The sequence below is a fragment of the Anarhichas minor genome, unplaced genomic scaffold (genome assembly GCF_050575085.1).
Source record: "Anarhichas minor isolate MPS153535 unplaced genomic scaffold, ASM5057508v1 ptg000062l, whole genome shotgun sequence".
NCBI lineage: Eukaryota > Metazoa > Chordata > Actinopteri > Perciformes > Anarhichadidae > Anarhichas > Anarhichas minor.
Window position 1 is genome coordinate 4,439,704 of NW_027466508.1, and position 22,952 is coordinate 4,462,655.

A 22,952-nucleotide genomic window follows, 5' to 3' on the forward strand; every position below is an offset into this window, starting at 1 on the left:
GAGGGACAGAAGGAGGCCGGTCCACTCGATCTGGATCTCCGCTCACAAGATCGGGCCATTCAGCATCATGCAGCATATGGTGCATATGGATGCACAACAAACAAAGACCCTGATCAGACTGTCCTTTACAGTGTAGGACCCACCAACACCCCCTAATGTCTGGCTTTTGTCTTCAGTGGGGAAGGTTACGATCGGCATTTATTCCAAGAAAGAATTACTCTGCAGAAATCACAGGTATTTATCGGCAGTGACGGAAACATGACACCCAGGTGGACAAGCCAATGTTGGATGCTGTGTGACGCCAGGCAGCAACTAATGTCCATCATGTCCAATTGTATAGAAGTCTATGGGAAAATGACTACTTCTCTCTTGATTTATTACCTCAGTGAACATCGTAAACATGAGTTTATGGTCTCAATCTCTAGTTTCAAGTCTTCTTCAATACAACATGATGTTAATTTAGTAAATTATGGTCATATTGAGAGTAAAATGGAAAATAAAGCAGGGTATTCTATAGGGCGAGGCCACCTTGTGATTGACAGGTGGCTATCAGAGCCGTATACGACGTCTCTACCACAGCGTCACTCCACGGCAGTCGAAATACAGTCACTTCAGTTCACTGGTTGCAAAAATCCAAGATGGCGTCGGCCAAAATGCCAAACTGGAGGCTTCAAAACCTCAGTCCACAAACCAATGGGTGGCGTCACGACGACTACTTCCACTAATTATATACAAAACATACGATTAATATGCTCTCTTCAAAGCCACCAGACTCCAGTCAGACAACAGTTATTTTACCTCACAGATTATTGAAACACAAACACACATTTAATCTCCACAGAAACAAAATAAAGCTCATGAAAACCATCTCCATTAAGATTTTCACCAACTCTTGTTCGGTCGCAATAAACCCCCGATTCACCGAGTTGGATATGAAAAGAAACAGCAGTCATACATGCTCCTTAAAGCTACAAGACTCCTTTGACAGAAACAGTAATTTTACGCCTTTCAAGAAAAATAAATAGCGTGTCCGTGGTGCCGAAAGTGACACGGCAGAAAGGAAAAAAACAGAAAGACAGGAAAAAGGGAAAGGAGTCTATCGCCTATTTTTAGCATGTTTTCCCATGTTTAAAAAACAGTACGCTCTCATTTTGGTAGGAAAAGTGTACATGTGGACAAACGCTGCCCACTTTCTGTGCTGAAGGAGAAACAAGGAGCATATCTCGCATATCACACACACACACACACACACACACACACACACACACACACACACACACACACACACACACACACACACACACACACACACACACACACACACACACACACACACACACACACACACACACACACACACACACACACACACTATTAACTGCACTTTTCATTTCAGAATCAGACAGGCGAGACACCTGGAAGCAAACACATGAAGCAAGTCGCAGGCTTTAGATGCTCCATCCACACTAATCACATCTATAGAGACTAGCACAACAAACACACACACACACACACACACACAGGACAGCCTTCACATCTGGCTGTGTTACAAAAACATCATGGGGAATAGGGCCCTGCCACAGAGGCTTAATGTTGATACAGGCCTGGGAGAGTTAGTAAACTCTCTGTTATTTTTCCTGGAACGTTTTAGGAAGCCACAGTTATGGTATAGTTCCGTAAAAGAAATGTAAAAAGGTAGAAGTTCCCCACCATGTGTCAGAGATGTCCGTCAACAGCAGTGTTTACACAGTGGATGTGTTAGGAGATGTGGATACCTTGTTCCAAGACGGTGCTCCGGTCATTAAAGGGTATAAAAGATTAAAAAGTTAAGAGCTGGTTCACTCCCCGCTCACATTAATCATTTACTGATATGACTTTACAGACATTTTATTGGACCTAGCAGACAAACTGACATAAATCAGAGGGAGCGTAAACGCAGCAGATGGTGATGGAGAGGTTCCATTGACGGGGTTTCCCTCTATGGTCATCAAACACAAACACACACACACACACACACACACACACACACACACACACACACACACACACACACACACACACACACACACACACACACACACACACACACACACACACACACACACACACACACACACACACACACACACACACACACACACACACACACACAGCTGATTTACATTCAGCTCCTCAGCCAGGAAGCAGCAGATGAGGAGAGGAGAGGAGAGAGACTGTAGGAATGTGTCATTGATTGTTAGCCTGCACTGACTTGCAGTGGAACTCCCTCTGTTTACCACCCTGGGCGTGCGGTATGCTGTAGGGTTTTTTGTTTTCTGTACAGCCTACGCTGAAATGTAAGAAATATCTGTTTTTCCCCCTCAGCATATTTCAGTTCTTTTCAGTTATCTTTATGTCTGCTGGTGCAGCACCTGCTTCACCCAGCAGCACCGGTGGAAAAATAGGGCAACAAATGAACACATCAGTAACGCAATAAACCGCAACAAAACTGAGTCAACCTCGACACTGCCGCCACGAGGTGTCGCACACTGATGAAGTGCTCACTGTTTACTGTGAGGTAATGTTGCCGCTTCAAGAATCCCCTTTTTCCATTCACTTTTTAATCTGAAAACTTGCGTAAGATCACAATTTCCCAGCACTCAAGGTGACATCTTGAAATGATGTCACCTTGTTTTCAGAAAGGCAGCCAATCCTCACATTTGACTAAACTGGGACCAGAGAATGAACCAGGAGTTCCACTTTTAGGGGTTCACAAACCGGCTGAGTGCCGTTCTGTTGTCTACAAAGCGACAGGAGTAACAGAGGGCCGGAGACACAAGAAGGGAGAAACTACGATCATCTTTAAGACACCTAATATAAGAAACTAAAAGAGTTGTACTTGGTTTTGAGGACAAGTGTTAAGATTGTAAATCAAATGTAATTACGCAGTTATCAAAGGTTCATGTCCAACAGGGGACCGGCTCCTCTACCGTCGGATTCTGCTGATTATATCTTTTTTTTTCTGATTAACAATGAAAACCTCATGAGCGATTTGGGAAACACAACAAAAGCAGCCAATCAGAACATGTTGAACCATTATGACCACATAAACATCGTGCATGCGAGCAACAAACACAATCAAATATCACACTACTTTTGACTCAATGCCTTGATGAAGTATGATTAATGAAAGGCGTTACCGAGTTGGATGACATATGTTCACATTGGTCCTCAAGAGTCCTCAAGACAAAGCCATTCTAATGTCGGGGATGGGGACCACACAGTCCTTGTTCTTTGTCCATGGCGCATTTGAATTGATCTCACTGAGTGTTTCTGTAGTTCCCACAACTCCAACGGAGTGAGACGTCTTCTCTCTAGCAGATCGATCGATTTCAGGAGTCAACTCTACTTTATAATTTTTTAAATATCATATAACCTAATAGTTTTGAACAACGACCTTCGGTATTTGGATCAAGTAACTCGTGATAAATACGGTGTATCAGATTGAGTAGTCTACACCTGTATTACAGTGTGTCAGAAATGTATTTTTAGTCAATATTTAAGTGAATATAAGTATCGCATCCGACTCGGTCTTTGCAGATATCCAGTACGAGGCCCACTTTAGGAAACAAACACTGTCATCATATAGAAAAAGAAACACCTCTGCATTTTAAGTGACTCGGGTTAAAATAAAAAGGACTACAAAATCCAAAATTTGAGTGCAATGTCATTTGGTAGCTGCAGTTAACTCGAGACAAAACGTGAGTTAACTCACCAAACTATTAGTCACAAGACCATAGGGGTTGAACTCAGGCAGAATGAACTATTTGAGAACTTCACGTTCGCACTTTCACTCCTTTCAAAGCTTTTCACGCTCACCTCGCTCGCCTCTGTGACTTCAGTTATTTCAGCCCGAGATAAAACGTAAAACGTGGCTTTTGCTGGCAGTCCAAGCTGTGTTTTGACTTTCGTCCTCTTTCAGTGTCCTTTTTTTTTCCTTCCCAATGTTCCTTTTCCTCCATCACTGCCCTTCCGCCTCACAGTTTGCCTCTTTCTTCCCTTCCTTGGCCCTCCGTCTGTGTGAACCCCACCCTCCGTCACCACAGGGCCCATAAAATGCACATCCAGCCAGCCAGCGGGCCGGGCCGCGGGGCAATAAACTCTTTGACGGAACATCTGTCCTCCCCGGCCATGTGTTATACAGCCCAAACTTAGACAACTTCTGCTCTCGTATATTCAACGTTATAAACAAGTCGTCAGACCGCACTTGACCCTATGACCCTCTACACTCAGTCAATCCTCACCCCCACCACACACACACACACACACACCACTATTTACCGCCTGTCAATGCTAATGTCTGATTCGTGATGAAATGAGCGACGGTCTGAGCAGAGGGTTCACGACCGACACACAAAAACACCCCGTGGGCGACAGCGCGGATTTACGTGAATGTGACCATAAAAGACATTAAATGAGAACCAGTTCCGGAAAACTCTCTGGCTCGGTTGGGCCTGTAGGGTGCAACCGCACAGTGAAAGAAAAAGAAAATAAGAATCACACTTTGCACCCGACTCAAAAATGTTGGGTGCCGTCAATCAACGAACCCTGTTGAAAACTCCTGCTGTGATTGTAAGTGTCACTGGCAGTTACAAGGTAAACGTAACTCCCCATCACAGCTCGGCTCATGCAGATGAAAGCGTTTCATCTGACAGCAGCTATAGTCAAGTCCTCCCTCCTCTCGCTCGTCCCCCATGTGATTGGGTCTGAATGATGTTGAGTTGCATCAGTGCAGATGATACAAGGAGAAAGGAATGCATTGTCTGAAGGGATGGTGGGCTGATTATAGGAGGCTGTGTGCTCAAGATCTGACTGGAGAGCTAACCACATAAAATATGGGTGAGTTGCACTTGTACATCTTCTGACGGTTGTACTTTTTAAAAACAGAAAACACGTTTTATCTTGTGATGTTTACTGGAAATGACTACAAGTACGAAACTTTCTCCCTCCAGCCAGCCGTCGCCCTATTTAGGTTTTTGTAGTGAAATGGTTATCGTCTAGATAACTTATTGTTTCAACTTCACCAGTTAACTGTTCCTCGTCAAGGCGAGCGCCAACAATAAAAAGAAACAGGGCGTCCGACAAACGTTCAGCTGCTGCGCAGTGCTGCATTTCTCGCCAAAAAATTAATATTTGAATAGCTCCTACCTGTGTTTTTAAGTGCGAATATTCATTTTAGTAATAGTCATTTTTGACAGCGGTTTTCAGCATCAACATTGCGATGTGTGTATGCCTGATAGTCACTTCACAGGACATAGGATATTGTCAAATTAACTCAAACACGGCGCGCTATTCTTTAGCATTAAATACCTACAGGACTTAGTGCCCCCCCCGGTCCCGGTGCGACCGGCAACCCTAGACGGACTGTCCATGGACTGTCCTCAGGCAACCCACCCGACTTGTCTTGTGACCGATCTGCTGGGCTTCGGGAAAATAGGTTGAAGCTGGCCCAACCTTTGTAGCAAGGCAATGCCATCTGGCTAGGTGCGGAGCTGTAGAGTAGAGCTTCTTCTTCTTTTTAGCTCTCAGTTGTCACGATGAAACACAAAATTATTGTCGCCGTGATCATTTTCCAGAGTTTTAAATTGTACCAGCATCGAAGGCAACTGTGCTTCTCTTCCCCACTGGTTCGGGATCCGGATCGATTTAGTGTCCCGGGCTTAAATCGGGGCTACCGGCATGATGCACCGGAGAAAACCACATGGCATATGTGAGACGACCTACATCAAAGATGATTCATGAACTGTTCTTAATTGAAAACGTACAGTTCTCTGAAGGGCGTGGGTTTGAAACGGTCCAAACAATGACGGAAACAAGTGACTCACAAAGACAATACGTCAATATGTAAGAAGTCTAAAGTCACTGCAAAACATTCATCCCTAAATCAATTCACAAATACAAAGATGTAATTTGCCATTTCTTTTGATATACAGAACAAAGCCTCCAGAAGCCGTCCCATTGTATAAAAAATGGCTGACTGTACAATGCTCTGCCTCTAATGCAATCCTAATCATTTCAGCTCTGCCTCCAAACTTCTACATCAAACCTCTTCCCCTTCCAAGTCGTGGAGAGTTCTTGAAACAGAGCCAGTGGGAGATTTACAAACATCAAAGCAGAACTGGAGGGTTTTTTCCCCTTCCTTCTGAAATAACAGAATTTTTCACAGGAAGAAATCTATATGCAGACTTGTAAACAGTCTGCCATGTGAGACGCCTCGTCAAGCACGATTGTCTTAATTACACTATCAAAGGAAAAGATCAGAGATATTTCAGCTTTAAGACTGGGATGAAATGGAACTGGCGGGGTTTCACTCCAATACTGCACTCAACCATTTACAGACAAAGCACCTGAAGAAACAAGTTCAACCAACAGGAGCACCAATGGAACTAAATGTCCCCTGGCAATACACTGCGTTGGCCAATCAAATAGGCTACATGTGCAGTGCACAGATTTCTGGTGCATTACTTTGTACATTAAACATAACTTCTACCTCGCAAATGCCAAGATGGATGATGAAATCATTGCTTTGCTGTCTGACTGTCTTAAAACACAAGCATCGATTTCTCAAACTAGACCGTGGAGCTCTAATGGGGCTACTATTCAGACTCTGGGTTACTAATGGGGTAATGTTACATATCTAGCCATTACATTTTTGGCAGAGGCCTGTGCAAGTTTTAAAATAAACATTATTTCATGTAATTTGGCTCAGGTATGCAACTGTAGACTTTTGCTGACTCAAGTGGTTTCGAACTGCTTGTCCATTTTAGTTAATGAAGTTGGCTGAATAGAGTCTGAATAGATGGTATAGTTCAATTTCAAAGGCAAACATACAGACACAGATTTCTATTCCAAGAACAGAATATAAAAGCATGGCAGTTTGTTTGTTTGTTTGTTTGTAGATTAGGTAGCAGTTGAGGCTTCTGGGAATGTCATTAGACATGCAGGTATTTAGTCATAAAGCAAAAGTATTGGATGTATTGGATGCTGGTGGTGGTAGAGGAGATTTCAGGGAATCACCAAAGTCAGTGGGGATCTTGAATGTCGGTGCAAAATTCCAAGGCGATAAATCAAGACAAAAGAATCATACAGAGCACTGGATGTCAGAGTTCAGTACACAGTCCAACAGACAAATTAAACCTTTAAGTACTCAGTCCAATGGTGTCTAGCTTTTGTTTCAAGATGATAAGACATTATCATCAGTGTGATGGCTGCTCTCTCTCTTGCTCCAGAGCAACCCCTGCCTGCATGGTAACCATGCCAAGCCACAACAAAATAGTGAGTCGAAGTCTCTGTATGGTAGCCAACGGCGAGAGTCGTCGTTACATCACCCATTGGTTTGTGGACTGCCATTATGATGCCTTGAGTCCTGCGGTCTCGCCATCTTTGAATACGGCCAACGCCATGTTGTTTTTTTCGCAACTGATTAAAGGAAGTTACCATATTTGGAATGCGGAGGAGTGACGTAAAGATGGCGTGTACCTCTCTGGTAGCGGCAGCAACCTGTAAATCACAGTAAGCACGCCCTAAAGCATACTCCGCTTTATGGTCTATTTTACTCTAAATGGACCATAATTTACGAAATGAAACAGGGTCATTTTCACTTTGACCTTTCACTAGGGTCACTTCTTTTTGCAGCCAGAGGAGTCGCCCCCTGATGGTCAGTAGAGAGAATGCAAGTTTTAAGACACTTCCGCATCGGCTTCACTTGAGGTTGCCGCCTGGTGGTGACGTACATTGTGCGAGACGAGATGTGTAGTTCACAGATCGGTTTCACACAAAACTAAATGATAATACGATAAATCTATGACAAACTGCGAAAAACGTTTTTCCCAAAATACGGTTCCACGGGGGCACGCCGGAAAAAGCGTGACTTTGCCTCTCTATGTAGTGCCACTGGGCCAACACCGCCAAATACTATTAAAGCTTTCGATCAGGCGAGCTGTTATTTACCCAGTGCATACCCGGCCAGTACCTCAGCAAACAGCAAAGTCTGCTCGTTAGCTAAACAAAAGACTCTTTACAACTGTATTAATGCATGTCAGACTGCAAACACTGAACCTGCTCTCACAGGCTTGAGTTTGGACAATTTATTGAACAAAGACGCTCTGCTCTGTCCCAGCTTTGGTACCTACTGTGTTTGCATACTTTGCTGGATAAAATCTAAAGTCTGTGCAAAAAAACATCAAAAGAAGAGAACTTCATCTCCCATGGGGCCCCAGGTGCAGCAAGAGGCTCCAGTGTAGCAAATTATACAGAACATTCCTGAAGCATGACTCCGTCAGTCTCTTGCACGCACACACACACACACTCACCACTTGGTCACACACAGCATACGCCCTTCATGCCAATAGAAACGCACACAAACATGTACTGCACTATGCTACAAAGTTAATATGCAAACTCAGAGTGAGAAAATTAAAAGTCTGCAACTTTTCGTATTGATACATGAGAGCAAGAGACAGAGAAAGCTAGAGAGTGTGTGTGTGAGTGTGTGGGTGTGTGTGGGTGTGTGTGTGTCGTCCTTGTACTTGGGTAGTATCAGTGTGTCAGAGTGTCCAGCTCAGCACAGGCTGGCGGTGCAGTATCACATTTCCATCATTTATTCAACAGGACCCAGATAGTCAGAGAGGAGTGAGGAGAGGATGAATGGAGGGGATGTCAGCTGATGCAGGAGGAGGAGGAGGAGGAGGAAGATGATAGATGGTGGCCTAGTGACAGGGAGACACTTTCCACAACTCTGTCTTCACAGTTTGGGGTACGTGAGCCCCCTGGATTGGATGCTGTCAATAGACATATTTCCACCCAAATCGCCAGAACATTGGAGGCAGAGACTTGAAGAGTCCCAAACAAGAGAGGAGGGCGAGGACAAATCGTTGACATCGATGAGGAAAAAGAGCCCTGTCGACACATTTCTGCCAAATCAAAGTCCTGCAAAAATTGACACGCAAATGTAGTTTTTGGAAATCGCGGATCAGCTACAATCCGTTACACCACTAATCACGATCATTTTGATCAATATTGAGAGCACGATTATTTGTCACAATCATTCATCGATTTAAGGGACAAAATATCTTGTGTTGCAGTCTCACATTTAAACAGAGCTTTAACTTCCATGGCGTGCTACGTATGAACAATTCTTTGCATCAAAGTGAGACTATGAATAAGGTTCTTCTTCTTGTGGGAAGCGCTTAATATTAGATTAGCTGCGCAGCCCTTAACATTATTATCCGCACTAACTATATTTTTAGTCATACACAATCGTTTTTTTTTTCTCACTATCCCTTTCATCGTCGTCATTATTATTATGTGAGGTTAGTGAAGCATTTTCTACATGCCTTAGACGTTGGGAAAGCAGGGCAAGACAAAAAAAAAAAAGGTGCATTTCTGCAGGGCACAGAAGCTTCAAAGCTTCTCCTGCTCAAAAAAAAGAAGCAAAAGCTAAGAGAGGTTTGCATAATTTGTAGCATTAGGTAAACAGACGCAGCTCTTCTTCGTCTTCGTTACAGAAGCTGCTGAGGTGAGGATGATGAAATTCCAGGACAGGGATGGAAAGAGATAAAAAAAGAGATGAAACACCTTCACAATAAAACGTCACAGCCACCACATTCACTGGCAAAGGTACACTGGCATGTCTGGGCTGTACTCAGTCCTTGATTTAGTTTTTATTACATAACTAACTAATCGTGTAACTTTATCATCTTGTTTTATACTGATAAGTTGATGAGTATTGTGCATCATCATGTTACAAACTTGTTCAGCTGATAAGAATATTAACATAATGCCCTCTTGGCACGGGCTTTGAAATAAAACATATTTCATTTAAGATTATTTTTAATAAAGATTCTTTCCTCTAAAATCAATACTCTATAAAAGACAGCACCAAAAAGTGGAGGATGATCTTGCAGATTACCACTTTGAGCATGTGACTGTAGCACAGACATTTTTTTTTTAACAGCCAAACTTTGCCTTGGCTGACACTGTAAATTTTAGGCTCCGGTCTAATACCGTCTGAGTAGCCTTAGATGACCAGGAATTAGTCTGGCTCTAATCGCTTCCCACAAGGAAGCAGAGTTCACAGCCTGTGTGACACAAAGCTCAGTGTGAAACAGAGGGATAGAGGGGGTTAACGGCCCCTAATGGGGATCAAACCACTTTTTAAATGCAAGCAAATCAGCCAAACAAGCTTACACTGCAACACACACACACACACACACACACACACACACACACACACACACACACACACACACACACACACACACAAAAGGGGGAATATGGGTGTGTGAAGGACCTAATCTCGACACACACACATCTGCTGTGACCTTCTACTCTTGCAACCAGGAAACAATGGCCAATATAGTATAGAAATACATAATGCATTGTCTTGATATCTATCAAGACTATAAAAATGGATGCGACTTTAATCGCGTGTCTCTTTTAAGATGTCTCGTTTTGTTAAATGCCCGTCACCGTGACTCCTCATCGCGTCTCTTCCTCGCCTCCTCCGCTCGCATCTTCCGCGGGACGGACTGAGACTCCATGAGAGAGGAGGCGAGGAAAGGAATCGAGGAGACCGAGGGAGTCGGGGGAGACATGGGACACTGTCTCGACCACGGCTCAGTGTGGCCAGGATAGCAACCAAGAGCGGCTACTGTCAGACTCACCATACTATTTAGTATGCCAGGAAAAATATTTAATACGTCCCAGAAATATCAACCAAATATCCGCCACAATATACCAGGATGTTTTAGAACATCTGGTCTCACTTTGCAGTATGCTAGCCAGCATGCATTTCTTGGTTGTTCTGACCCACAATCCTTTGCACGGCGACTGTGGCTAAGTGGAGAGCAGGGCCGTCCTTCAATCAGAGGATCGGCGGTTCGAGCTCCGGCTCCGCTAGGCACATGTCGATGTGTCCTTGAGCAAGACACTTAACCCCAAAATTGCCACCGTAGCTGTGCTGCCTACGGTGTATGAATGTGATAAAATCTGAATTGTAGTAATTGAAGTCGCTTTGGATAAAAGCATCTGCTAAATGACTGTAATGTAATATATGACCATGAGGGTCAAAGTTCCACGAGCCATGTTATGAGCAAGTGGTACGTCCCAACTGAATGCATAGTACGTACTTTGTACGAGCAGCAGCAGAATGCAATAGAAGTAATACCGCATACCGCATTTATCGACGGCCACGTGTTGCCTTTACTTCCGCTGTACAAATCACGCATTCATGATGTAGTTTTCAGGCTTGGGGCTGAAGTGGGGCTGAAGGTGGGCTGTGGGTGAAGCGGTTTTCCTTCTATCTATACTTGGCGCAGGACCTGCTGCCGCAGTCAGCGGGGTTGACGTACGAAATAGACCCTCGGAGTCTTGTCTTGTCTTGTTGCAGTTAGGGAGGGTGAAATTCAACTAGACTGAACTTTCAAATCCAAGCAGACACGTTATTTTTTATACAAAAGATTTGTTTTGATCAATACAAATACAATCTTTTATTTCCTTATCATATGAATTGCGTGTTTTTATGAAGAAAAACACAATAGATGACTATGACAAAGTAAAATGCTAACATTTAAAATTTGTGATGGATTGAAATGATCTTTTGGATGTGGCAAAAAAAAGTCTGGAGCCTTGTAGACCAGTTGCTATAATCAAACAACAAAGGGATCTGTATCTGCCAATGATCGGCAATTAGTATCGGCGGCAAAAAAAACGGGATCTCTAAAAGTTATATTTGCTCTCTTTTTTCTTTTGTGCTGATCCGATCTGTGACTCTGATCCGTGATACGATCCGAATCGTGAGTTTCATGATCCGTTGCACCACTAGCAGTAGGTTAGCTCAGAGTCGCACAGAAAGCTGCAGACAGAGGAGTTGAGAGTGATTTATCTTATGGGTTGTAAACACATAAAGCCTGCTGTCATGCTGAGTGTGCAGATAAGTGTGTAAGGGCCCCCTGAAGAGCCATTAATTACACACCGCTTTAAGGATAATTAAGCATCGGGGCAGGTGAGGAGGAGAGGTCCGGCCTGAGGCCATGTCCACACTACTCCATTTCCATTTGAAAATGCATATGTTTTGCTACGTTTACGCTGAGCGTCCACACTACGCCAGAGTTTTCGAGCACCGAAAACGGAGGAGTTTGAAAACTCCGGGGTTGCCCCGTCGTGTGGATGGTCGAAAACGGATACGTTTGGAAACGATGACGTAGACACCCACGTTCGCTACTTGATTGGTTCTTAGCAGTCACGACGTGTCCTTCCCTGATTCGTCACACCTCTGTCACGTGACCCTTTCCCGGAAGATCACAACATTGATTACCGATCGACTACCAGGTTAATTCAACATGGAGAACTGATTACAGGCGTTGCTGACCTTGTTGTCTTTACTAGCAGCTGTTGTTCAGTTAAAGTCTGCATTTCTGCGGCGGAAGCAGCTTTTATTGGAGCGATTAGTGAGCAGCGTGACCAGCGGTGTTATCAGTTATCATAATAACAATCCCTCCTCTGCATTGTGGAGGTTGGCTTATGGCATTTTGCCGGTTACACCTACAGTCTGTGGTCAGATTTCTGGGTTACACTCGTTGTCTTTTTGATTTAGAATCCTGATGAGATCCAAAATTAATGTTTCTAAACAATAAAATTAAATTATACATCTAGAAAACACACTTAAAGCCAGGTGTGGTCTTGAAATAAAAGTTAGTTAACAGAACTTGTATGCTACACAGTGAGAGCAGTGTAATAATGTGTGTTTGTTCTGCTGCAGTGTAGACAGACGCTGGTTAAAGCCATAAAGGCCGAGATAAGGGCGCTCTTTAAAGACTTGTTATTGGAGCAGAGGGGATTAGAGAACTTGATATGACCTTTGTTTCTGTGATACTCCACAGAGGCACGTGGGTTTGGTGTTGGCTGAGCAACAGCAGATGCAATTGAGCGTTAAAGCCGAGTCGATCTGTCTGTGAGGGGGGGGGGGGGGGGGGGGGGGGGTGTCCACACACACACACCACTGTGTACCTTCATAGCACCATGGGTTTGGGTAGAGACCCAAGTTGTTCACTGCTCAAAAAGGAAGCAATGCCTGAGCCTTTCTTCAACTTCCTTAATGTAGTTGACAAAACAATCGCACCCCAATGTACATTTGTCACACGCTCTTTCTCAGCAGATGCAGTTTAATGTTCGCATTTTCTGGAGGGAACATTCCATCTTTACTTTTAAGCAAACATGGACATGAAGTCCTTAATTAAAGTGGCGATATTCTTTTTTTGCCCCGGATCCCAATCAGAGTTCTTTAAAATTGTCCTATCCGACCTTAATGTTGATTAAATATATTTCTGAAACATTGAAATAACTGCTGTAGACCATTTCATCTGACACGCCTTACTTTGTACAAGCTACTTCGTCCAAACAATGGCGGTCCTGAGCCAAAAAATACTAAATGTATAAGCTTAAAGCAATGGATGAAAGTTTAACAGGAAGAATACGACCATAGGCTGCATAAGAAGTGGATGTACCAGTACCAGAAGTGACACGAGAGGATGGAGCTAAATACAACAGAACAATGAATAAGACATTTTTAGGTGACCAAAATGTTACAATTAACTTTCATGAACTTCAACCCCTCTGTGAAAGGGTTCAAGTTGTGAGACAAAAACAACTCCCAGACCGGACAACGCCGTGGTAACGATCTGTTAAACCCCGCTTTATGGTCCATTTTACTCTGAATGGACCATTTAAAATGAAACGATGTATGAGTAGAAGACGTCTGCCTGAAGTCGAAGCTCAATACGCTGATTACATTCACGCCTACTGCTCGCCAGCTAACATATAGACACATTGATGACGTATAGATTGTAAAAAGGAAGCAGGCCAGTTTTACAGGCTACTACACAGCAGTATCCGCCCTGCTGGCACCAATCACCACTCTCTGGTTGAGGCCAACAGTCAAGTCTGGCTACCGAGAGGGAGCGGACTCCAATAAACGGTCCAGAAATAGATCCATCTAAAATGCCGTATGACCATTTCTGTATCTGTAATCTGCATGAAGTCAGCAGTCAGGACTGCACTGGTGACGCAAGGAACTTGTAAAGACTGTACCCACTAACCTCAGGCAAAGGTTTAACAGGCGTACTCAACTTGAGGAACTCCAAAAAAGACCTTGAAAACAGAGGCTTGCTGAAGGGCTGCTTCATCGATTGTCGATTAATTAATGAATTAGAGATGCTACGACTGACTAAGTGTTGGCGTCTGTCACGACTGAGGCTATTTATGTTCCCGTCGAGGCCCACACAAACTCCAGGCAGGCACAAAAGATGAACTCGGCAGAAACATTTGACATTACAAGACCCAATTCCCCAATAATTCATCTGCTTCCCAAAAATGCAAAGCATTCAAGGCCCATTTCAACACACGATGCAGATGTAGCACCTAACCGCACGTTTTTCAGACGTTTTTCAGAAAACAGAAAATAATTGGAGGTAAATAATGTTCGTACCAAAAACAAAAAACAAAGTGACAAACTGGCAGCTGCAATAAACTAAATCGCACAAATGTGTTATTAACCGATACTTAAATCCGGTTATGGTCCACAAAAAGACATCACCATGGAGCTCCTCACCATGTGACATGTCACTGACTGTCACTGAAGAGTTTTAACTGACCGTGCAGCTTTTGGAATGTTGGTCTGATAAAGCCAGACACGGCTCCAGACTGCGACCAAGTGCGACCGTTTCACGTGGTCGTATTCATGTGATTGCATGATGATCATTATCATGGGTGCGACCAAATCATGTGCACCAGAGTTGGTCTGGAGCCCAAGAAAATTGTGATGGGCAGTTCTTTTATGTTTTACGGACAATTTATGTGAAATGAATCAGCAGGAAATGATTGCTTGCTGCAAATTTACAGACAAAACTTAAATGCATAAAATATTTTTGCAATGTTTTTGTCACAACATTGAATATCAGCTCTGAATATCAGTAAAGCAAAACCTAGTTTGGGTATAAATATGTCCCTTTGTCCAACCGACACTAGGCCTACCACACCGGATGGTGGGGGTCACTCCCAACAGGCAGCCATCTGCTGCTCCTATTCTCTACATCTGGAAGACAGATCGCCCAGAGGCCACCAGAAGTAGCCGATGATGATGTCATCCGGCGGTTCCGCTCAAACAGGAAGCCTGTGTGTGTGTGTGTTTACATGCACGTGTGTTTGTTGCGTGTGCGTTACAGGGAGAGTTATGGCTTCTTCCTAGTTAAGGAGCCTGGAAGGAGAGCGTGTATTTGAAAAAGTCACACGTGCAAACAGGCGAGCAGTCGAGTAAAAATGCAAACTCCTAGCAAGAGAATGTACTCGTCATGAGAATGCACAGTTTGATCAAAATGCACAGTTTGAATGCAGAGAAAAGTTCCAGTGAGGGACTAAAGGCAATCCTCTGCTTGCTCTAACTCAGTGGTTCCCAAACTTTTTCTGTCAAGACCCCCTTTGATGATATAGGAACATTGGACGACCCCCCCCCCCCCCCGCAACCCGACCCCAAATTTTTCTTGGTTTTTAATGAATTGCATTATAATGCATGAACTGTATAAAATATTTTTATTTCTTTCTAAAATAAGTACATATCACTTCACAGTTTATTCTTCAGTTTGTTTAACTGGGAAAAAAAATAGCAATAATAAAATATATATAAAATAAAAAATATATAAAATAATTTGTAAATACAATTAACTTAATTTCAAACAAAGTGCAAACAACATATACTGTATTTCCTCACATTGAACAGCAGGTTTTCTCAAACAATAAAATAACACAATTATGAACAAGGTGTGCAGGTCTACATGGACCATATTATTTTGTGATCATATTCCTATGTATATTCCTATTCATATATATCAATCAGTGACTGGTGTGGGCTTGCTTTGCTTTACAGATTTTGTCAAAGCGGGGTTGCTGGTTGGAGATAGCTACTCTCAGTTCATTCTCAATGTTCAACTTTGATCTGTATTTGGTCTTCATTGCAGCAACTGCAGAAAACCCTGTTTCACATAAATAGGATGTGGCAAAAGGCAACAGTATGCCCATAGCTCTTTGGCCTAGTAGTGGGTAGTCTTTCTCCACTCCAATCTTTATCTTTCTCTGTCGCTCCTTATCTTTCTCGCTCTGTGTCGCTGTGTGTCTCTCTCTCGTTCGCGCTCCCTCACTCTCTCTCTCCCTCGCTCGTTCGCGCTCTCTCGCTCGGGCGCGCGCTCGCTCTCGCTCTCGCTGGTTTTGCCACAGTCGGTCTGTGACATGAGCCGCTCTGGTGGCGTGGTTGGAACACAGTGCATGTCACGTCGGTTATTTTATATTGTTTTACCGGTGTATGTGTGCGTCTGTGTGTGTGGGTTGGTGATGAAGCCGCGACCCCCCTGTAGTACCACCGCGCCCCCCCTAGGGGTCGCGACCCCCACTTTGGGAACCACTGCTCTAACTCAACCTCTGCTGCCAGCCATAATTACCAAGTCCTAAACAAACAGCTAAACAAACAGCTAAACACACACACACACACACACACACACTCCTCCAAAGAATAAAACACCGCCTTCACTCACACTGCAGCTCTCTTGACTGCCTCTGTTTTCTTAGTTCCACAGGGGTTTCATATGCATTCACACCGGTTCACTAACAAAGTGTGTGACTAACGGTCCCGTCAGCTCACAAGACAACTGGCACAGTCGAGAGAGAGAAAGAGAGAGATCCATTTACAACGTACATTTGGAAATTACAGAAGAGGATTAGGGCAACATTTCATTTGAGTTCTTCTGAGATTAAAAACATAAATCAAATACATTTTTTAACATGCGGGCCCTAATTCTCTACCGTATAAAATAACTAAAACCACACCCTACGCCCACACGCAACATCCAATATTTTGTCGGGCAGAGTGAAAAAGCTTGTCACGCTATGGAAGGACATTAACCCCCCAAAGATTATGAATGCAACCTCAACAAATTGACTTTCCAGATCCGTGTGCGTGGATCTCTGAACCCATTGGCTATCAGTCTGACGAGGGATCAGCAAAGAGCTTTATTTCTGGGGTTTCCCGCGTAGCCAGCGGAGATCCGGACCGCGGTCCGATTGGCAACTTGAGATGCTAGACTGGAGTTGAGAGACGACGCGTACAACCTGTTTCACAAGTAGCCATTCTACAAGCTCATTTGAAACCAATAAAAAGCCAAACCATCGTCAGACGATAGCTGGCGGGGTTCCGATAAAGCATTCCGACCAATGCGTCCCGCCTGCGTATGAACGCAAAATCTGCTTTTAGAGATACATTCTGATCCGTGTTCATCATCTATGCCAACCGCTTACATCAGCAACAAGCAACGGACGCATTCGGCTGAACAACTGACAGCTGAACATTTTGATGCTGTGAACAGTTTTAATTCAATGTTTAAAGCTTGCTAACTTGTCTAGATGGCTGAGGCAAAACGCCACTTTGGTTGCCAATATTTTTGATGACGCCGGCTGTACAAGGCTCTGTACAGATGCATCCTTAAGCTTTGTTTGTACTCGCACTTGACGGCATAGCGCGAGCCTCCGCAGAGAGCTCCGAGCATGAACAGTGCTTTTATCAGTGAACTATTTGTGACAGTCCTGTGATCGCCCACCAAGTTACAAAAAGTCAGAGGTGCACGATCAAGCTTGCGCCGCCTACGCGCCCCCACGCCTCGCGCCGGCTTCACTACAGCGAGTACAAACTAAGCTTCATGCTTCCCCTGGCAGATGACTCAGTGAGCTTGGGCGTAACTTTGAGGTGCTTCTGCTGCTTCTACAGACCTCATGCAGACAACAACGTGACACCCAAGACCTCCGAGAGGGCCTGACAAGTGACTGAGATGGAGAGAAAAAGAGCCGAGGAAGGGAGGAGGAGCGTGTGAACCGAGAGTTTGTCTTTAAAGAAGCAAGGAGAAAGAGAGCTAGGTGGAAGGGGAGATGCTGAGAGGAAAGTAAACAGTGTGAGGGGATTGGAATGTGTTTAAGCAGCCCGGGGCTGACTGAAGGTACACTGTCGGCCTAGCACGCATGGTTGCCAGCTACTTACCAGCTGCTCTTAACTGAACAAGAGCAAATATGACAGCATTCTTAGCACGCCGCTACGGCCCTGGAGCGCTCAGCTCTGGTCTCGTAAGGAGTGAAAATGTAAAGACCCCGTTCGAGAGGAAAAGACAGGAGCGATGGGACGGAGGGACATGTTGGAGCAGACCGAGGCGGAGGTGGCAGAAAGACTCGGCTCTTCCGGTTCGGCCTGAGTTGTTCGTGTTGCTTTATACATCCATGTCCGTCCGGAATGTCCTCATTTTATCCTATCAGACATAATTGGCGTATGAATTCTCAAGTAAAGGCTCACAGTGACCTTTGAGCACCACATACTAATCAGTTTAATCTTGAGTCCAGGTGGCCAGTTGTCTCAAAATGTGAAGAAAGTCCCTCAAGGCGTTCCTGAAATATGGCGTTCACAAGACCGGGACGGACCGACAGACGGGAAACCTGAAGACATAATGCCGACGTGGAGGAATGACGATATACTTGACGAGGCATCTTAGTTTTAAACCACAATAACAAGTCCTTACCCGCGGCTCTTCTTCGACTCATTAACTCTCAAACATATCAGTGGGGCTGAAGAAAAAAGAGCTCGTGTATATACAAACTGATTATATGATACTCTGCACACAGACCAGACGTGGTGTCTGAACCAGGAGCACATGGCTCTTCTTCTGTCTTTCGCTTTCAGAGAGGCGTTGTTTCCATGACAACCGCACACAGAAGTCATCCTTTGCAGCATGCGTGTGTGTGTGTGTGTGTGTGCCGTGCACGTCGGTGTAACGCACGTGCACGTTTTACGAGAGTGACGGGTGGATTGTTTCTTACTTCGACATTCGGGGCTAATAAGGCGGACCGGGTTAAATGGAGGACAGGGGTGAGAGAGAGAGGTGACGATGAGGAGAGCAGAGCGAAGGCTTGCAGTAAAACCACTGGTGTCTGCTGTGTGAGACCATCAAGGATACTTTGTGACGGCGTCCCATCGAACATTCAGATTTAAACTACCTTAAAGTCCCTTCCGCCTGCCTCCAGTTACAGTTCTGTTTGTTTTCCATTCCTTTATGCGGTTTGGAGATGATTCACTGGCTCTTTAAAAAAAGTGGTCAGAGATTTGAACCACTTCAAGAACAGAGGGGATTTGATCGGTCGAAGAAAAAAAAAAAAAAAAAGAGTTCTGCACACGCTCTGTCCGCAGACGACCGGATCACCCAGGAGGCCGGTCGACTCCCGCTGAGGTGCCGGTATCTTCTCTATGTGTCACTGCAAATATGTACATAAGCTCTGTGGCGGAAGACGGTTGGTCTGCTGGGGCGATGGGGGGGGGTGACGGCAGCTACATGAGAAGAGCGACAATCCCGATCCGTGCTACCTCACCGGGGCTCCAGACCACCCAGAATATTGCAACACAGAAATCAAAAACCAATGCTTTTCTTTCTCCTGCTGCTGGAATATGCACGGCACAAACAGACCAATCAGTTCAGACGGGAGTCTTTGGGGGGAAATGTTCTCAAGTTGGAGGTTAATTATTGCATTTATTTAGGGGATTTACTGTAATTGTTTCTTCTTTTTTTATATTGGAGAAGTCAGCCCAAACATTACAGGGGTTAAGGGTTTTCTGTGGAATGCATACTTAAGGTGGGGCTGCAGCTATTGATTATCTTCATTATAGATTAGTCATTTAGTCTATAAAACAACAGAAATGAGTGTAGAATGGCCATCACAACCTCCTTAAAAAGGGACAGTTCACCCAAAAACTCAAAATACAAATATGTCCGTATCCGTCTGGATTGTTTTGTTGCGAGTGTTGGAAATACGGGCCGTGGAGATGTCCACCTTCTCTGCAATATGTGACTATGTGGCACTCAGCGTGTGGTGCTCAAAGCTCCACAGAAATACATTTGAACGTCTCTTTCCAGAAATCATGACCATTACTCAAGATAATCCACAGACCTTGTTGTGAGTGCCTTCATGTTGGAACAATGGTTAGGCAAGGCAAGTTTATTTGTATAGCACATTTCAACAACAAAGTCATTCAAAGTGCTTCACATAAAACCATTAAAAGCATCAAAGCATAAGGCAAAAGAAAAGGAGATTTAAAAACAATTAAGAACATTCATTGAAACAATAAAAACAGTCATTAAAACATTAAAAAACAGTGTAAGAAATAAAATACAGTAGTAAAATGCAGAAATGCAGGAAATTGATTAATATATTAATTGAATCTGGTTCATTTAAAGGCAGCAGCAAACAGAAAAGTCTTCAATCTTGATTTAAAGGAGCTGAGGGTCTCAGCAGACCTGCAGCTTTCTGGGACTTTGTTCCAGATATGTGGAGTAGAAAAACTGAACGCTGCTTCTCCATGTTTAGTTCTGACTCTGGGAACAGAAAGTAGACCGGTCCCAGATGACCTAAGGGGTCGGGATGGTTCATAAGGTAGCAGCAGATCAGAAATGTATTTTGGCCCTAAACCATTCAGTGTTTTGTAAACCAACAGCAGGATTTTAAAGTCAATTCTTTGTTTGACAGGAAGCCAGTGCAAAGACCTCAGAACTGGAGTAATGTGATCCACCCTCCTGGTCTCAGTGAGGACTCGAGCTGCAGCGTTCTGAATCAGCTGCAGCTTTCTGACAGACTTTTTACAGAGACCTGTAAACACACCGTTACAGTAGTCCAGTCTGCTGAAGATAAATGCATGGACAAGTTTTTCCAAATCCTGTTGAGACATAAGTCCTCTAATCCTTGATATATTCTTCAGGTGATAGTAGGCTGATTTTGTAATTGTCTTGATATGGCTGTTCAGGTTGAGGTCTGAATCCATAACTACACCTAGATTTCTGGCTTGGTTTGTAGGTTTTAACATCAGTGATTGAAGCTGAGCGGTGATTTTCAATCGTTCGTCCTTGGTACCAAAAACAATTACTTCTGTTTTATCTTTGTTTAATTGAAGAAAATTCTGGCACATCCAGTTGTTGATTTGTTCAATGCAGTTACCCAGCCCTTTTATGGGATTATAGTACCCTGGTGACATAGTTATGTAGATTTGTGTGTCGTCTGCATAATTATGATAACACACTTTGTTGTTTTCCATAATCTGAGCTAGTGGAAGCATGTAGATGTTGAACAGAAGAGGCCCCAGTATTGAACCTTGGGGAACACCACGTCATTTTAGTCAGCTCTGATGTGTAATTAGCTACAGACACAAAGTATTCTCTGTCCTTCAAGTAGGATTCAAACCAGTTAAGTGCTGTGCCAGAAAGTCCCACCCAGATTTTTAGTCTTTCTAGGAGTATGGCATGGTCGACCGTGTCAAATGCAGCACTGAGATCCAGTAATACTAAGACTGAACGTCTGCCATTTTCTGTGTTTAAGTGGATATCATTGAAAACCTTAACAAGAGCAGTTTCAGTGCTGTGGTGCTGTCGAAAGCCTGACTGGAAGACATCAAAGCAGTTATTTACGGCCAAGAATTTGTTCAGCTGTTGGAAAACCGCTTTTTCAATTATTTTACTTAAAAATGGGAGGTTTGATATTGGCCTATAATTTTTCATTGTTGCGGAGTCTAAACTAGCCTTCTTTAAAAAGACAATGGTCGATATCTCCAAAACTAGACAACTCACAGTCCCAAAACAGTTTAGATCGATAAATAACACTGCAGTTAAGAGGGATTTTAGGGTGAACTGTCCCTTTAAGCCCAAAGTAAGGCATGTTTAGTCCAACCAACGATCCAATGTTGGCTTGATGAATAACTTTAACGATTAACTGATAATCAAAGGTTTTCTGTCGTTTGACGATTAATTAATCTCCCGATCATTTCAGCGTTCATTTGAGGGGACTGCTGACAGAACACTTTTGGATCACTTCTAGATTGCATTTATTTTTTTTAATCATTGGTCATTACAGTTGAGCGAAAGTACCATACTCTCCGTATAGTGCTGAGTATCGTTTTTAAATGTTCAATACTTGCATCAATTTGATTAAAAAATGTAGATTTGTAGCATTTAATCAATACGTTTCCACCCCCTTCTCAAATCTACCAAACGTTTTCAACATCTGCAAGTAAATCAAGTTATAATTTAAACTTGAAAGGTCTGTTTGTTCACCAAAATACCCAATAACATTAAGTTTTTTACCGGTCGCCTAATTAATATTCCCAAACTTTTCAATGTGTCGGGCTCGGTGAAATTGTCTACTTAATTTTTAGACATTCGTTTTCCCAAGCAACGGGCTGCCCGTGCATATTCAGCTCATACGGCTTTATAATACTGATATGATATGTACGGAAGTTTAACTGGGAGACTTCCGATCAGTTAGATCACTTCTCCGGAGAAGAGTCACCACCACTCCGGTCTTGTTGAACTACAAAACCCACACTCCACTTGTAGTTGCAGATTCCTGTTGCAGAGTGATGTTTCGTTTTTTCCCACAAATGATCATTGGCCCGAGTGCAGAGACACAATGACACCCAGCCCAACCCCAGTCTGCTCCTCCTGTATGTTACCGTTACATTCCAGTCACAGAAAAGCGTCCACTCTTCTGTCCTGGTGACCTCTGAGAAACCCAGAATGCCCCTGAACAAGTAAAACACACACACGCTCTGTGTATTAGAGTAAGTCACATCGACAGGGACAAATACTACTGATAATAAAACATTTTACTCTTGAGAAACGGCCAACAAAGCGGGCAAGGAGACGTGGCATTTCCATCTTTGTTTGGAGATAAGAGTCAACAATTTGGACGCTGGTTAAAAATAATCTTTGGAAAATTACGAAGATTTGTACACGAGAGAGACACAATCCACATGAAGCTGATCCCAAAGGAGACCACAGCCAAGAAGACGACAT

The 22,952-nt window shown here is 43.7% G+C and overlaps 1 protein-coding gene across 1 annotated transcript in view; it reads right to left on the reverse strand.

Annotated features, from left to right (window-relative positions):
- ccdc102a (coiled-coil domain containing 102A) overlaps positions 1–22,952 on the reverse strand; it is a 56,378-nt gene that overhangs the window by 32,443 nt on the left and 983 nt on the right. The gene's annotated exons all lie outside the window — the stretch shown is intronic.